Source organism: Coenobita brevimanus, chromosome 6 (genome assembly GCF_032717465.1).
Source record: "Coenobita brevimanus isolate Jiangsu-jjx chromosome 6, ASM3271746v2, whole genome shotgun sequence".
NCBI lineage: Eukaryota > Metazoa > Arthropoda > Malacostraca > Decapoda > Coenobitidae > Coenobita > Coenobita brevimanus.
In genome coordinates, this window is record NC_136959.1 from 52584652 (window position 1) to 52599390 (window position 14739).

The following is a 14739-nucleotide window of genomic DNA, read 5'->3' on the forward strand; positions in this document are numbered from 1 at the left end:
GCAATCACTGGAAGGCAGAAAAATAAGCCACAAATAACGATTCGCGAGTCACACATGGTTCGACCGTTGGATTCAAACTGACTGTGAGGTGCGTGGTAGACTGACCTCACACACACACACACACACACACACACATACATATATGTACGCACACGGGCAGCAGGTAGGCATTTTTATATTTTATTTATTTCTCTTGTATATTAAAATTACAGTACCCTTGCGTCCAGCACGGCAATACTGTCATGCATGGGTCACGTGTTGGACCAAAAACGTGATGGACTAACAATAGAGCTTATGGGGAAAAATGAATTATGTCAGCAACCCTAGGAAAAGTCACCCTAAATACCTACCATATACCTATACATATATTGGTACTATTGTAATTATAATAAATGGTACTGTGCTATGAATGATAACTAACCTTTTAGGATAGTGTTGGTGGGCTTGCTGGGAATGGAAGGTGGTATCCAAGGCTGTAGGTAGTCCTACTTGGTCCCCGGAGGATGGCTGCTGGCGTCACTAGCGGGTAATGGCTGTTGCTCCTCCTCAACCTCCCTCATAAATCCTTCAAAATCACACTCAGAATCACTATCTTCGTCCACAGCCATGGAAGGTCCTGCTTCTGCCTGTCCTAGCACTCTGTAATCCTCGTCAAAGTGCATGCTTCTCACACTGTTGCCAGAGCCCCATCTCGTGAATGTGGAAAGTGATCGCTGTCGCTGACTCGATAGAGAATAAGGAGAAGCAACTTTGTTTATAAACTGGTACAAACGCCAATGAGAAGGGTTTAAAAACGATTGATATTTATTCTAAAATATTAATATGTATTCAGTGTCAGGCTAAATGTTCAATGCTGTAGTACTATACATTCTCTGTCGAGTCGCCTGGGTTTTGGTCACACTGTTTTCCCCGTCGTATCCTCGGCAGGAATCCGTCCAGATGAATTCCAAACGCCCGTGGTATCGTCAGCAATTTTACCACGTTACCATTCCGATTTACCATCATATCCTCGGCAACAATGGTATGAAGTGCCGTGTGATAGTCTTCGGCTGCCAGGATCTTGTCTTAGTTTTTTATTATGATCCTCACGTTGGCTTCATTCATGTCGTAGGCCTTGGCAATGTCAACTTTCCTCTCCCCTTTCTTCTTCCTCTCGATGCTTTCTAGCATGGTGGCCTGAGGGAGGTGCCGACGCTTCTTGGGGTTCTCAGAAGGCTTCCTAGGCATTGTGAGCAGGGTAAAATGCAGTAACAAGGGCAGAAAATGCTGCAAGAAAAAAGCACCTTCCAATGCAATTATGCGACTGAGTGGCGCTGTGGCGGGAGAAATTTAAATAAAACATCACGTGACACCAGAAGCGTTTTTAATTGGGCGGCATCACGATCACATCACAATAGCGGGCGGGGAAGGCTACTTGATCAGAAGTTTTCACTGGCTATCATCATCATGAGAATGTCCAGTATGACCGTGTTGGACCAGGGGTGATTGTGCTAGAGTGAACTCTGCGGATTTCGCCCACTTCTCGGAGCTCCGTGCGTGTTATGCTAACACACTCGTGTTGCAGTAATTAAATCATATTAAATAATACTAATTAATTGCTCTCCGTGCTGGACCCGAATCGTGCTGGACGTGAGGGTACTGTATTTATTTGAATACTATAATTTTATGTTTTAATTATTGTACGAAAAATTCATGGATACCCGAAATCGCATGAAAAAAGTTCGCGTGAATTAAGGGCTTACCTGTATATATACATTCCCCCCCCCCCAATCCTACACTGCCCCACGAGAAGCATAGGAGCCCGTGGCTAGGCAAGTTGGTCCTGACATTTATGATAAGAATGACCAGCCCCACTCATCCCTGAGTGGCATTACGTGAGCAATAAACCCCAACCATCCCTTGGATATAAACCTTCACCAGCTCAACCGTAATTACCCACTAAATCACCAGGCGCCAAAATTTGGTTATATGGTTACCACCCAGCATAGTAAATGGTTTCCTGATGTACAGGAAACCATTTGGCTTGTCACTGTATACAGTAAAATCTCGGTTAACCGGCATCCAATGCATCGGCACATCTGTATAACCGGAACGCAAATTCGATCCAGCATGGGGTAAAAAATATTCAGGATACCAGTCGACGCCGATTCAAATCACACGCGCTCCGACATCTTGTTTTCACTTCCTGCCACTACGTAAGCCAGTGCCACGACGCCAGTTCCCCAGTCATTTACCAACGCCATTTTCCATACGAGTGGGGTGCCTGACCCTGTTCCTTCTACTTCTTCATCTCCTGATCCACTTCCTTCCATTTCTTCAGTTCCTGACCCAGATCCTTCCACTTCTTCAGCTCCTGACCCAGTTCCTTCCACTTCTTCAGCTCCTGACCTTGTTCCTTCCATTTCTCCTTCTCCAGTCTGAAACCTCATCTCATGATCCTGATTATCCCCCTATAATTCTTGATTAGTTCTGTACAGTACAGGATGAAGTAGTGTATGCAGCTAAGTTTTCAAAATTATTTTGGACTGTAACATATGTTAAATTTTTCTTTAAATAATTTTTGGTAATGATTGCTGGTTTGTGTTCAGTCCTGTAAAATTTCTCTCGCCCTTTTTTGTGTATTGCAGTGTATCTTTACTGTATCTTACCTGTACTGTATCTAATACTGAATAATGTACTTCATAAAATAATGTTCCAAGTTTGGTCCTACAGTGAACTCTCACATTTGGCAAGTAATAGGTGCGAAAAAAAACTTCGCCAAACCTGAACTGCATAACTAATGGGAAAAAATAAATTGGTTCTGGAAATGCATGACTGGACTGATTTTCCACCTATATTATAATATTACTGGGTGTAAAGCATGTGATAAACACACATGATTCAATTTAATTCATTTTAGCAAAAGAAACGATACAAGACAGAAAAACTCACACAAAAAAAGAAAATAATGGGCTTGATGTACACGTGGTGCATGGTGCATGGATGCCTTTGTTGACGTGACTGTTTACATACAGGGCATTGAGGATTCGTCTGCACCTTTTTCGATAATGGAAATTAGATAACTGATGAAAATAAAATTTTATTACATTTCATCACAGGACAGTCGGTAGAATAATAAACTTAAATTTTAGTAATATTTTCCTTATGTATTATGGTTGTTATTGCTTTTAAACTATATATATTAATATTGTAAATTTTGCTACATGAGGTGTTTCATACTTCGGTAATTTGTCACAAGATTTCACTTCACCTTAGTTGGGAATATGACTTAAGTCCTTTGTGAAATATTCTTAAGCTCTTTTCTCAGCTAAGTGAAGAGAACAAGTTAAGTATTAAATTTAAAAACCTTCTGAGAATCACTGTAAATAGGAACCCTGAAGCCTCACTCCCTGTAGCTTCTGTTGTCCCTTCCTCTTGTGGATCTTCAACTTAGCCAAATCTTTCAAAACCAAAGGCATCTGGAATGCTTGCAATGTTTATTTTGCCATCAACTGGGCCAGATCTTCACTCTGTTGTCGGCCCAGGTAATAAGCGATGAGCGATTGTTGTTGTTCATTTATCTTCATATTGCATTCCTTCAAGAAGAAAGATGATATTTCATTCATTTTCCGTACCAGCTAAGCACAATCACTCTCACTGGCTACAACAGTCTCTATTTCTCCTTGGAGACTGGAACAGTCACTCAATATGTGAGAGTTTCGTCGTTGTCAGTTGCTTGGGAGTCTGCGTGGGTTTATCTTCTTGTTTGTTGTAAATAAGACGAGACTTGAATTTCACAATACAAACTAAATTTTGTTGAAATTAATTCAGATTAATAAAAAAATTGTTGAAATTAATTGGCATAAAATTATAAAATACAGATACAGTATATTTTTATTATAAACAACTCACCAAATGTGAGATTTCTGTCACCAAATTAGAGTGTTGTGTACAAACCCATCCCATCGCCAAAAGTGAATTCGCCAAATAACTCGCCAACTGTGAGAGTTCACTGCATATATATATATATATATATATATATACAATAAGACCTCACTATAATGGACTAATTGGGACCCAAGCCAGTCCGAAAAATGCGAAATTCCGATAAAAGCGACAACCAGACTTCCCCCTGCTAACCCAGACTTTTTCCGATCTATCAGACATTAGTCTGGATCACACAAACGGTTTTTAAACTGTTTTGACTATCACTGCGGTACTGTACTGTGTTATAACTTCACTACATTATTTAAATGGTATAATATATATAACTGTAAACTAATACACATGTCTTTTATTTACCTTATTGTGGTGAACATAGCTGAAGTGGTCAGGCAGTCCGGACTGCTTCTGGCTTTAAAGGACTTTTTCTGATATACAGTTTAGGAATTTAGTCCGGTAGCTACTCGAGTCTGATAAAAGCGAATTCCAGTCTACTGACGTCCGTTATATCGAGGTTTTACTGTATATATATATATATATATATATATATATATATATATATATAAGCTACGTGGAATGTAAGAGGAGCGAATGATGAGGTGAAAGAGAGAGAGATTGTCCAGGTGCTTGAGGGTGCAAAAGTGGATGTATGTGGAATGACTGAAACAAAATGGGGAGGAGAAAGTGTGAGTGAATGGGAGTATGGATGGGGTATATGTGCAGGAGTAGGTGAGAATGAGAGGGCAAAGGAAGGAGTATGTATAGTTGTGAGTAAAAGATGGAAGAAGAGCATAAGAATGTATGGATCAGTTGGGTCAAGGATTGTGTGGGTAAAGTTGAAAGTTGGAATACAAATGTGGGCGATTGTGTGTGTGTATGTGCCAACGCAAGATCGTGCTAGCAGAGTGAGAGAAGAGTTCTGGACAAATGTGGAAGTATGCATGGAAATGTTTGGAAGGAATGACAGAGTGTTTCTGATCGGTGATATGAATGGTAAAGTAGGGAATGTGAAGGTGGATGGAATAGTTGGTGAGTGGGGTGTTCCCTCTGAGATAGATGAGAATGGCAGTGCGTTAGTGGACATTTGTGCTGGGAGGGGGTTGGTGATAGCCAATACCCTCTTCAGGCATAAAATGATCCACAGGTATACATGACGAGTGATGAGAAGGGTGGGTGGTGAACTGAATGAAAGGAAGGCAATGATTGATTATGTGTGTGTGGATGAAAGGATGCGAAGATCTGTAATGGATGCAAGAGCTTATAGAGGCTGGGGGAGTGGACATTCTGACCACTACTTGGTGGTGGCCAGAATTAGGATACAAGGAAGATGGAGGAAGAGAAGAAGGGAAAGACGAGAGGAAGGAGTAGTTGCAAGGAGAGTGGAAAGGTTACAAGAGGATGAGAAAAAGGCAGAGTATAAGAGAGAAGTGGAGGAACGATTGGGCAAATACGAATTGGAGCAGATGGGGGACGTGGAAGGTGTGTGCAGGATATTTACAGAAGAAATATGTGCAGCATGTGATGTAGTGTGTGGGAGGAAGAGAAGACGGAGGGGGGTGCAAGGAACAGTGTGGTGGACTGAAGAGGTGAGACAGGCTGTGGCACAAAAGAAGAAAGCATACTATGAATGGATGAGAAGTAGGGGCGTGGAAGAGGTTGAGAGGCGGAAGAGAGAGTTGTATGTAGAAAGAAAAAGAGAGGTGAAAAGATTAGTCAGAGAGAGTAAGAAGAGAGTGGATGAGGAATTTGGAAGGAATTTGAGTGTAAAGTGGAAGGACTGTAAGAAGATGATCTGGAAAGAGGTGAAGAGAGTAAGACAGGGTGGAAGTGAGGTCAGCAGAGGAGTGAAAGATAAAAATGGTAGATTACTAGTGGAGAAGGGAGAAAAAGTGAGCAGATGGAGAGAACACTTTAAGGAATTGTTGAACATACAGGATGGAAGTAATGAGAGAATAAGTGGCTGGAGAATGGCTGGGAGAAGGAGAGATGTGAGAAGACAGGATGAAATTAGTAGGATAGAAGTTGTGGAAGCAATGAAAAAAGTTAAATTGGGGAAAGCCCCAGGAATTGATGGAGTGTGTGGTGAAATGCTGAGGCATGGGGGAGAGATAGTAGTAGAATGGATGTGGAAGATGTGCAGATTGGCCTGGGAAGAAGGCAGAGTCCCGGAGGATTGGAAGTCAGGTATAATTATTCCCTTGTACAAAGGAAAAGGGGAAAAAGAAGTGTGTGGTAATCATACGGGCATTTGTCTTCTTAGTATAATAGGAAAAGTGTATGGTAGGATACTTATTGACAGAGTTAGAGAAAGAACAGAGGAATTAGTTGGAGAAGAACAGGGAGGCTTTAGGAAGGAAAGAGGTTGTGTAGATCAGATATCCATTCTTAGATCTTTAGTGGAAAAGTTTCCAGAGAAGGGAAAGAAGTTCTATGCGGCTTTCATGGATTTGGAGAAAGCATATGACAGGATGGATAGACAAGGATTGTGGAAAGTATTAAGAATATATGGAGTAGATGGAAAGTTGCTGAATGCTGTGAGGAGTATGTATGATGGTGCTAAGGCTGCAGTGCGTGTGGATGATGAACTGAGTGAATTTTTCTCTTTGGAGGTTGGGTTGAAACAGGGATGTGTCATGTCTCCATGGTTGTTCAATCTGTACATGGATGGGGTAATAAAAGAGGTACAAGGTAGGGTAGTGGATGTTGGAGTGGCCCTGGTGAGAGAGGATAGTGTTTGGAAACACCCTGTACTGTTGTTTGCAGATGATACTGTGTTGTTGAGTCAAGACAAAGGGAAGCTGTAAGGCTTGGTGGATGAGTTTGGGAGAGTGTGCAAGAAACGGAATCTAAAGGTGAATGTAGGGAAGAGTAAAGTGATGGTCTTTGAGAAAGGTGAAGTCAGTGAATGTACAGCGAGGTTGGATGGTGAGGAATTGGAAAATGTGAGTACGTTTAAGTACTTAGGTAGTGTGATGAGTAAGGATGGAGGTTTGGAGGGTGAGGTTCTTGAAAGGGTACAGCGGGGAAGAAAGGTTGCTGGTTCTTTGAAAGCAGTGATAAGAAACAGGGAAGTGAGCATGGAAGTGAAAAAGTTACTACATGACAGTCCTGTGATACCAACTCTAACGTATGGAAGTGAAGCTTGGATATTGTTGGAAGGACACAAGTCAAGAGTGAGAGCAGTGGAAATGTGTTATTTTAGAGGAGCCTGTGGAGTCACATGGAGAGACAGGCTGACGAATGAGGATATAAAGGAGCGTTGTGGTGTGGATGTGATAGGAAGTGTTATGAGGAACACACTGAGATGGTTTGGCCATGTGGAGAGGATGGAGGGTGAAAGACTGACGAAGAGAGTGTATGTGAGTGAGGTGGAGGGGGGAAGAGGGAGGAGGAGGCCGAGGATGAGATGGAGGGATGCGGTGGAGAGGTATATGAGAGGGGGGGGGGTGAGTTGGGAGCAGGGCAGTGAAATGGCGGGGGACAGGACGGCGTGGAGGCGATTTGTTTGTGGCCACCCCAAACGGGATTGAGGCATCTGGCAATAGATATATATATAAATATATATAACGGCCATACCACGTTGAGTACACCGCTTCCCGTTCGATCAGCGAAGTTAAGCAACGTTGGGTCTGGTTAGTACTTGGATGGGTGACCGCCTGGGAACACCAGATGCTGTTGGCATCCCTACGTCAAGTGGGGTTGGTGGAGGATTAGTGCCCCTCCCTGTAAAACAATTAACTCTAAGCCCTTGGCCACCCTGTCTGGGATACATGGCGTCTGGCAATGAATGAATGAAAAATATATATATATATATATATATATATATATATATATATATATATATACACATATACAGTAATCCCGTATTTTTTGCGGATTTTTTGTCTACGGTTTTGCCCTCTCGCGGATTTTCTTAGCATTAGTAAGTTCAACAAAAATATCCTTGAATATACAGAAAACAAAAAATTTGAAATTCCCGCAGCTTCCAATTGTAGTGCAGTAAACTCACGCCACCCTCTGTCCCTTTCCCGCGGCCCCTCTGCCAGTGCTACCATATCTAGCATAATTTTATTCTTTTAGCATAATTTTGATCAAATTTTCGAGTCTGGAATATTTTTTAGCATATTAGAGGTTTTAGAATCATTCTAGCATAATTTAGAATGGAATGGAATATTTTTGGAACAATTTTATAAAAGCTACAAATCAGAGAGAGAGAGATGAATAAGGTAAGATGTTTGAATAGTTGGTTACTTTCAGTTTGGGCTTGGTTGGGTTGGATTAGGTTAGGTTCGGTTCAGGTTAGGTTGGATTAGGTTAGGTTAGGTTTTAGGTTAGGTTCGGTTTGGTTTGGTTCGGTTAGGTTAGGTTAGGATAAGTTTCAGCTTTGTACTTTACTCATGAAACCTAGGTTTTTCCGATGGATTTTGGTATGATTCATTTGATTTTCAGCTTCATTTCAGTCGGAAATAACCATTTTCTGTGTTCCCCCCCCTCCCTATAACTCCCGATTCCCCAAAGATCCCCCATTATTGCAGGGGGATGGGGGGGTCATAAATCAAAATCTGGTTATTTCCGACGGAAATGATGCTCAAAATCGAATGAATCACATCAAAATCCATCAGAAAAACATAAGTTTCGTGGGAAAAAGCAGTATGGACAGAAAACCGATATTTATCCTCTTACTGTATGTAGGTTCATTTTAATATTTTCAAAGTAAACAAAACATAATTAATATGTTGCATGAACATGTATAGAATTTTATCATTTAGCTTCAAGTTAGCATAATTCATTTTTTACTTGGAACAAATTTGCTCAATCTAGCATAATTTTTTCATTGCCCTAGCATAATTTCATTGTTTGAATATGGCAACACTGCTCTCTGCCCCGCATTCCTCAGTCCACGCCTGACTGCCTTACGTGTCTGGTGTGCTTGTAACCGCACTATGATATGAGCCTCTTGCCTCCCACTTGCTTTCCACATGGCCCCAGGACGTACGCCAGCCTCACCAAAGGCTAATAATGCAATTAGTAAGAACTCCAAAGTGACAAAACGATCAAGAAAAGTTATGACCTTAGCAGAGAAAATTGTGTTACTGGACAAGCTAAGAAACGACCATGCGAGTGTTTGGTATCACCAGTTAATGCATCTTTTTATTTTGTACTATTTTGTGAATAAATGTGTAGATAATTGTGTATTACAGTACGGTGTTTACGTTTTTCCTTCATAATGGATTATGTGCTTTCAATCTTTTAAGAAGGTATTTCGGGATGAGTATGGAGGTTTCGGGACAATTCGCAGTCACAACAAACACAAAACAATTCGCCTTCATTAATGAAGATAGCTATGGGTGACGCTAGAATATAATTCAAAGGCGACTACAGCGAGGAAGAAACAAGTTAATTATTGACTAAAGGTGCAACTAATAAATAATATCCAGAACCTACGCTACTGAACATAGACTTTGCTGGATCCCCCTGAAATATAGTTATTAAAGTATTGATTAATTAATAATAAGTATATTGATAAAAGTATTGATTAGTATATTTATAGAATGGCGGGGAATCGTCCAGGGTGCGAATTGTTCTGAAGGGGAATCGTCCATGTTTTAACGGGGAATTGTCCGACAGCGAATTGTCTCGCAATCAGTATGGACATGGACTGTGTGATGGACAGCATGGTGGACAGAAGTGTAAGATTCAATTGTTAATAGAGTATTCGCGAAATTGACTTTTCGCGGGGGTTACAAGAACGTAACTACCGCGAAATATGCGGGATTACTGTATATATATATATATATATATATATATATATATATACATATATATACAGTGCTCGTCAGAAGTATCGAGCGCCTATGGCCGGGCGAGCAATACTTATGACCAAAAAAGAATCACCCGTTTATGGTAGTAAAAATTGAGCCAGAAGTTTGCGGCGCTAGCATGACGTCATGGTAGCCTGAGGCCTTCCTACGCACTGGTTGGTTCCCACCTCAGTTACCTACGGGCTGCCTGAGAGAGAGGAACTCTGCCGCGTCTCCCTCTCTTTTTGCGTCATTTTTTACCGAGTGTCACGCAGTGTTTTGGCTTTCGCCACTTTGTTATGGCACCTACCCGTGAACTATCGAGTGAAATCATATCCCAGATCATTGCTCTAAAGGAGGCAGGCCACCAAACGAAGGAAATTAGTGAATTGGTTGGTGTGGCTCGATCGACAGTGCGTAGGTGGTGCACGAGGTTTCTAGTGGAAAACAGTGGTGACGTTCCCACAAAGAAACAGCGGTCTGGTAGGCCCAAGAAAACTTCCCCAAGGTCTGTTAATGTTTTAAAACGTGCTATGAAGTCTAGTGCTCGTGTGAGTGCAAGGAAAATAAATGAGAGCAACCAGGAAGTGTTTGGTGAGGTTTTTGTGCGCACAGTGTCTCGAAGGGTCCATGAACTTGGTTACACAAGTCACAGGCCTGTGAGAAAGCCTCTTCTCACTAGGTACCAGCGACTTCGTAGGCTTGCCTTTGCTAACAAATACCTTAACTGGGGTGAGGAGCAATGGTTGTTAGTGTTGTGGTCTGATGAGGCAACGTTTAGTGTTACCTGTAACAGAGGAGCACGTGTGTACCTAAGCAAAGGTAGTGACCCACTTGACCCACGTTACGTGGAAAGCTCAGTTAAACATCCTGATTCATTCATGGTATACGGTTGTTTTTCTGGTCAAGGTTTGGGGAAGCTTGTTGTGCTTCCCAAGAACTGGAGAGTGAATCAGGATGTTTATCTGGAGCTTCTGTGTGATCATTTACCAGAGTCCTTCGAGCTAACAGGTGCACGAGTGTTTCAGCAGGACGGTGCACCTGCTCATAAGGCCAAATCAGTCACCAATTGGCTTCGTGACTGCGAGGTATCATTCATGAAAGACTGGCCAGGAAATAGCTCAGTCCTCAACCCTATAGAAAACCTATGGTACCTCGTAAAGAAGAATCTCCAAGGGAAGGACGTGAGCTCTCTGCCTAAGCTGGAAGCCGCCATTCGTGACTCCTAGGACAAAATACCCCTCCAGCACCTCAGGAACCTCGCCCTTTAACTTCCAAGACGTCTCAGGTCCGTGAAGAAGTGTAAAGGATACCCTACGAAGCACTAACGGTAAATAAAATGCATTATTTATATGTTTTTTCCATATTGAAAGGTTTGTTTCGTAGGAGGGACACAGGGCGCTCGATACTTCTGACGAGCACTATATATACAGTTTATACACTCAATCCTCGTAAACCGTGGCAATTTGGGTCTGGATCACTCCCGCGGTTTACAAAATCCGCGGTTTATAAATAATAACTCTTATGTGAAAAATTAATTAGGGTCTGGACTTTGGCCAATCACCCCCCAAAGTACCCTACCTACACCTATCTAGGCACCATCAAACACAAACATACAAATTTAGGAATATTCAGTGCATGTATTTAATAGAAATAAGCAATGTTAAGGGATCTCACCTTAATCCTACGAGGATTGAGTGTGCTTAAGTGAATGAAGTGGGGTGGTGTTGGGAAGAACTTAGAACCTCTCAGCATGAGGTGGGGGTGCTCCCTCATGCTGTTCTCCCTTCTCCAGCTCCTCAGCCTCCCTCAGGAAGCCCTCAAAGTCTCCCTGGTTTTGTAGATCGTCCTTATGATCGATTCATTCCTCCCAAATTCTTTCACCAGGCTTGTAAACTTCTCTCCCTTCTCAACACGACAAATGAGCTCCAAAAGTTGACTGTATGACAACGCCGGCTGCTTCTTGATGCCATAGTGCTTAGAGTGCTTCTTCGGGGGTTTGGGAGGGTCCATGGAAGGTAGAAGGTGGGGGGAAAGTGCACAAAAAAAGGCAGGTAGCTCTCATACCGCACGGCAATGCTCTGTACTGTGCGGGTTGGCGGGCAGAACAACATCAACATGGCGACATTAGTATGCACACTTGCCACCAGGGACGGGTGGTGATTGGTTGTTGGGTCGTGGTTATCAAATTGAATGCCGTGGTTTACGATTCTCCTCGGAAAAGGCCCACTTCGGTTCCTAGATCCGCGATTTCCGTGACTTAACAGCGGTTTAAGGGCGCCAGCAGTCTGACAGCCACTTTGCTGTGGTTTACGAATCCGTGGTTTATAAACACGCGGTTTACGAGGATTGAGTGTGTATATATACAGTACAATCCCAGCAATCCGGTATCCAGACAAACGGAATACTCAGAACAACGGGAAAATTCAAGGGCTGGTAAAAATGTCAGTAAGTTATAACTGTGCGCCAATTTGAATGGACCGCCAAACCGCCGTTTGATTGTGTCACACGAGGCTGGGGGAAGTCAGACAAAGCGAGGTGAAGGCATTTCCGGCTGATGTAAATCCCTAGCAAATCCTCTTAACCACCCCTCCTCTCCCCCTCTTTCCCCTACTTGAATTCAGTCATCCTCCACACCTTCCAAAAATCACCAGTCTGCGTTTTGCCACCGGACAGTAAACAAGGTCTCTTGCTATTGTGTTCCTCTGATAGACGGTAATTTGTACACTCCAAAATGCCTAAAGTGCAAACTAAACGTAAGCATATCGTGCTTACCTTGAAAGAGAAGCTGGACATATGCAACAGACTTGAAAAAGGCGAACATTATAAAACACTAATGGCTGAATATAAATGTTAATAGGAATGAAAGTTTACTTTGTTGGAAGAAAAATAAATAAATAATATGCCTGCATTTCATACGTACATCATTTATTTTATTTTCTGCAAAACAGCTGAGTGGCGGGTGAGGGGTGGAGTGATGGAGGTCAGGTAGGGAAGAAGAAGAACAGTCGGAAAACGTAAACAAACTCACGTGGGGGCACAGGTGTTGTGATAATTCTACAGTGCAGTCTTAACACATCATCAGTTCACTAATAAATGTTCAAGCTTTTATTTCTATATTTTATTTTTCAATTTTTATGAGTACAGTACATATAATGAATACAGTAATTCGGTAAACAATGGACTGGTGTAATTTGCAGTACTGCTAGTTGCTAGACATTGCACAAGTGCGTTATGACCATGGTGTGTGTTTACAAGGCAGTTTTTCAGGCGGAATTTCTTAGTGTAACCCCTAATGTGACTGGTGAGTACCTGAACTGTATTTACTGCTGTGATAGCCTTTGTATAGATTTGACTTGAAAATCAGAAATACGGGAAAAATCTGTAACCGGGAAGGTAAATTCCCCAAGCCACCCGGTTAACTGGGATTGTACTGTATATATATATATACATATATATATACATATATATATATATATATATATATATATATATATATATATATATATACATATATATATATATATATATATATATAGATAGATGGAGAGAACACTTTAAGGAATTGTTGAACGTAGAGGAAGGAAGTAATGCGAGTATAAGTGGCTGGGGAATGGCTGGGAGAAGGAGGGAAGTGAGAAAACAGGAAGAAATCAGTAGGATAGAAGTTGTGGAAGAAATGAAGAAAGTTAAATTGGGGAAAGCCCCAGGAATTGATGGAGTGTGTGGTGAAATGCTGAAGGATGGGAGAGAGATAGTAGTACAATGGATGTGGAAGATGTGCAGATTGGCCTGGGAGGAAGGTAGAGTCCCGAAGGATTGGAAGTCAGGTATAATTATTCCCTTGTACAAAGGAAAAGGGGAAAAAGAAGTGTGTGGTAATCATACGGGCATTTGTCTTCTTAGTATAATAGGAAAAGTGGAAGGATACTTATTGACAGAGTTAAAGAAAGAACAGAGAAATTAGTTGGAGAAGAACAGGGAGGCTTTAGAAAGGGAAGCGGTTGTGTAGATCAGATATCCATTCTTAGATCTTTAGTGGAAAAGTTTCTAGAGAAGGGAAAGAAGTTCTATGCGGCTTTCATGGATTTGGAGAAAGCATATGACAGGGTGGATAGACAAGGATTGTGGAAAGTGTTAAGAATATATGGAGTAGATGGGAAATTGTTGAATGCTGTGAAGAGTATGTACGATGGTGCAAAGGCTGCAGTGCGTGTGGATGGTGAACTAAGTGAATTTTTCTCTTTGAAAGTTGGGTTCAAACTGGGATGTGTCATGTCTCCATGGCTGTTCAATCTGTACATGGATGGGGTAATAAAAGAGGTACAAGGTACGGTAGTGGATGTTGGAGTGGCCCTGGTGAGAGAGGGTAGTGTTTGGAAATCCCTGTACTGTTGTTTGCAGATGACACTGTGTTGTTGAGTGAAGACGAAGGGGAGCTGCAAGGCTTGGTGGATGAGTTTGGGAGAGTGTGTAAGAAACAGAATCTAAAGGTGAATGTAGGGAAGAGTAAAGTGATGGTCTTTGAGAGAGGTGAAGTCAGTGAATGAACAGCGAGGTTGGATGGTGAGGAACTGGAAAATGTGAGTACGTTTAAGTACTTGGGTAGTGTGATGAGTAAGGATGGAGGTTTGGAGGGTGAAGTGCTTGAAAGGGTACAGCAGGGAAGAAAGGTTGCTGGTTCTTTGAAAGCAGTGACAAGAAACAGGGAAGTGAGCATGGAAGTGAAAAAGTTACCACACGACAGTATTGTGATACCAACTCTAACGTATGGAAGTGAAGCTTGGACGTTGTTGGAAGGACACAAGTCAAGAGAGAGAGCAGTGGAAATGAGTTATTTAAGAGAAGCCTGTGGAGTCACATGGAGAGACAGGCTGATGAATGAGAATATAAAGGAGCGTTGTGGTGTTGATGTGGATGTGATAGGAAGCGTTATGAGGAACACACTGAGGTGGTTTGGCCATGTGGAGAGGATGGAAGGTGAAAGACTGACGAAGAGAGTGTATGTGAGTGAGGT

The 14739-nt window shown here is 42.0% G+C and overlaps 1 protein-coding gene and 1 non-coding gene across 2 annotated transcripts in view; one reads left to right on the forward strand and one right to left on the reverse strand.

Moving 5' to 3' along the window:
• The window catches only part of LOC145399699 (uncharacterized), a 360302-nt gene that overhangs the window by 258759 nt on the left and 86804 nt on the right, over nucleotides 1-14739 (reverse strand). The window lies entirely within an intron of this gene.
• On the forward strand, nucleotides 7484-7602 carry LOC145403273 (5S ribosomal RNA). Its single transcript, XR_013897965.1, has one exon. It is a non-coding gene; the product is annotated as a 5S ribosomal RNA (ribosomal RNA).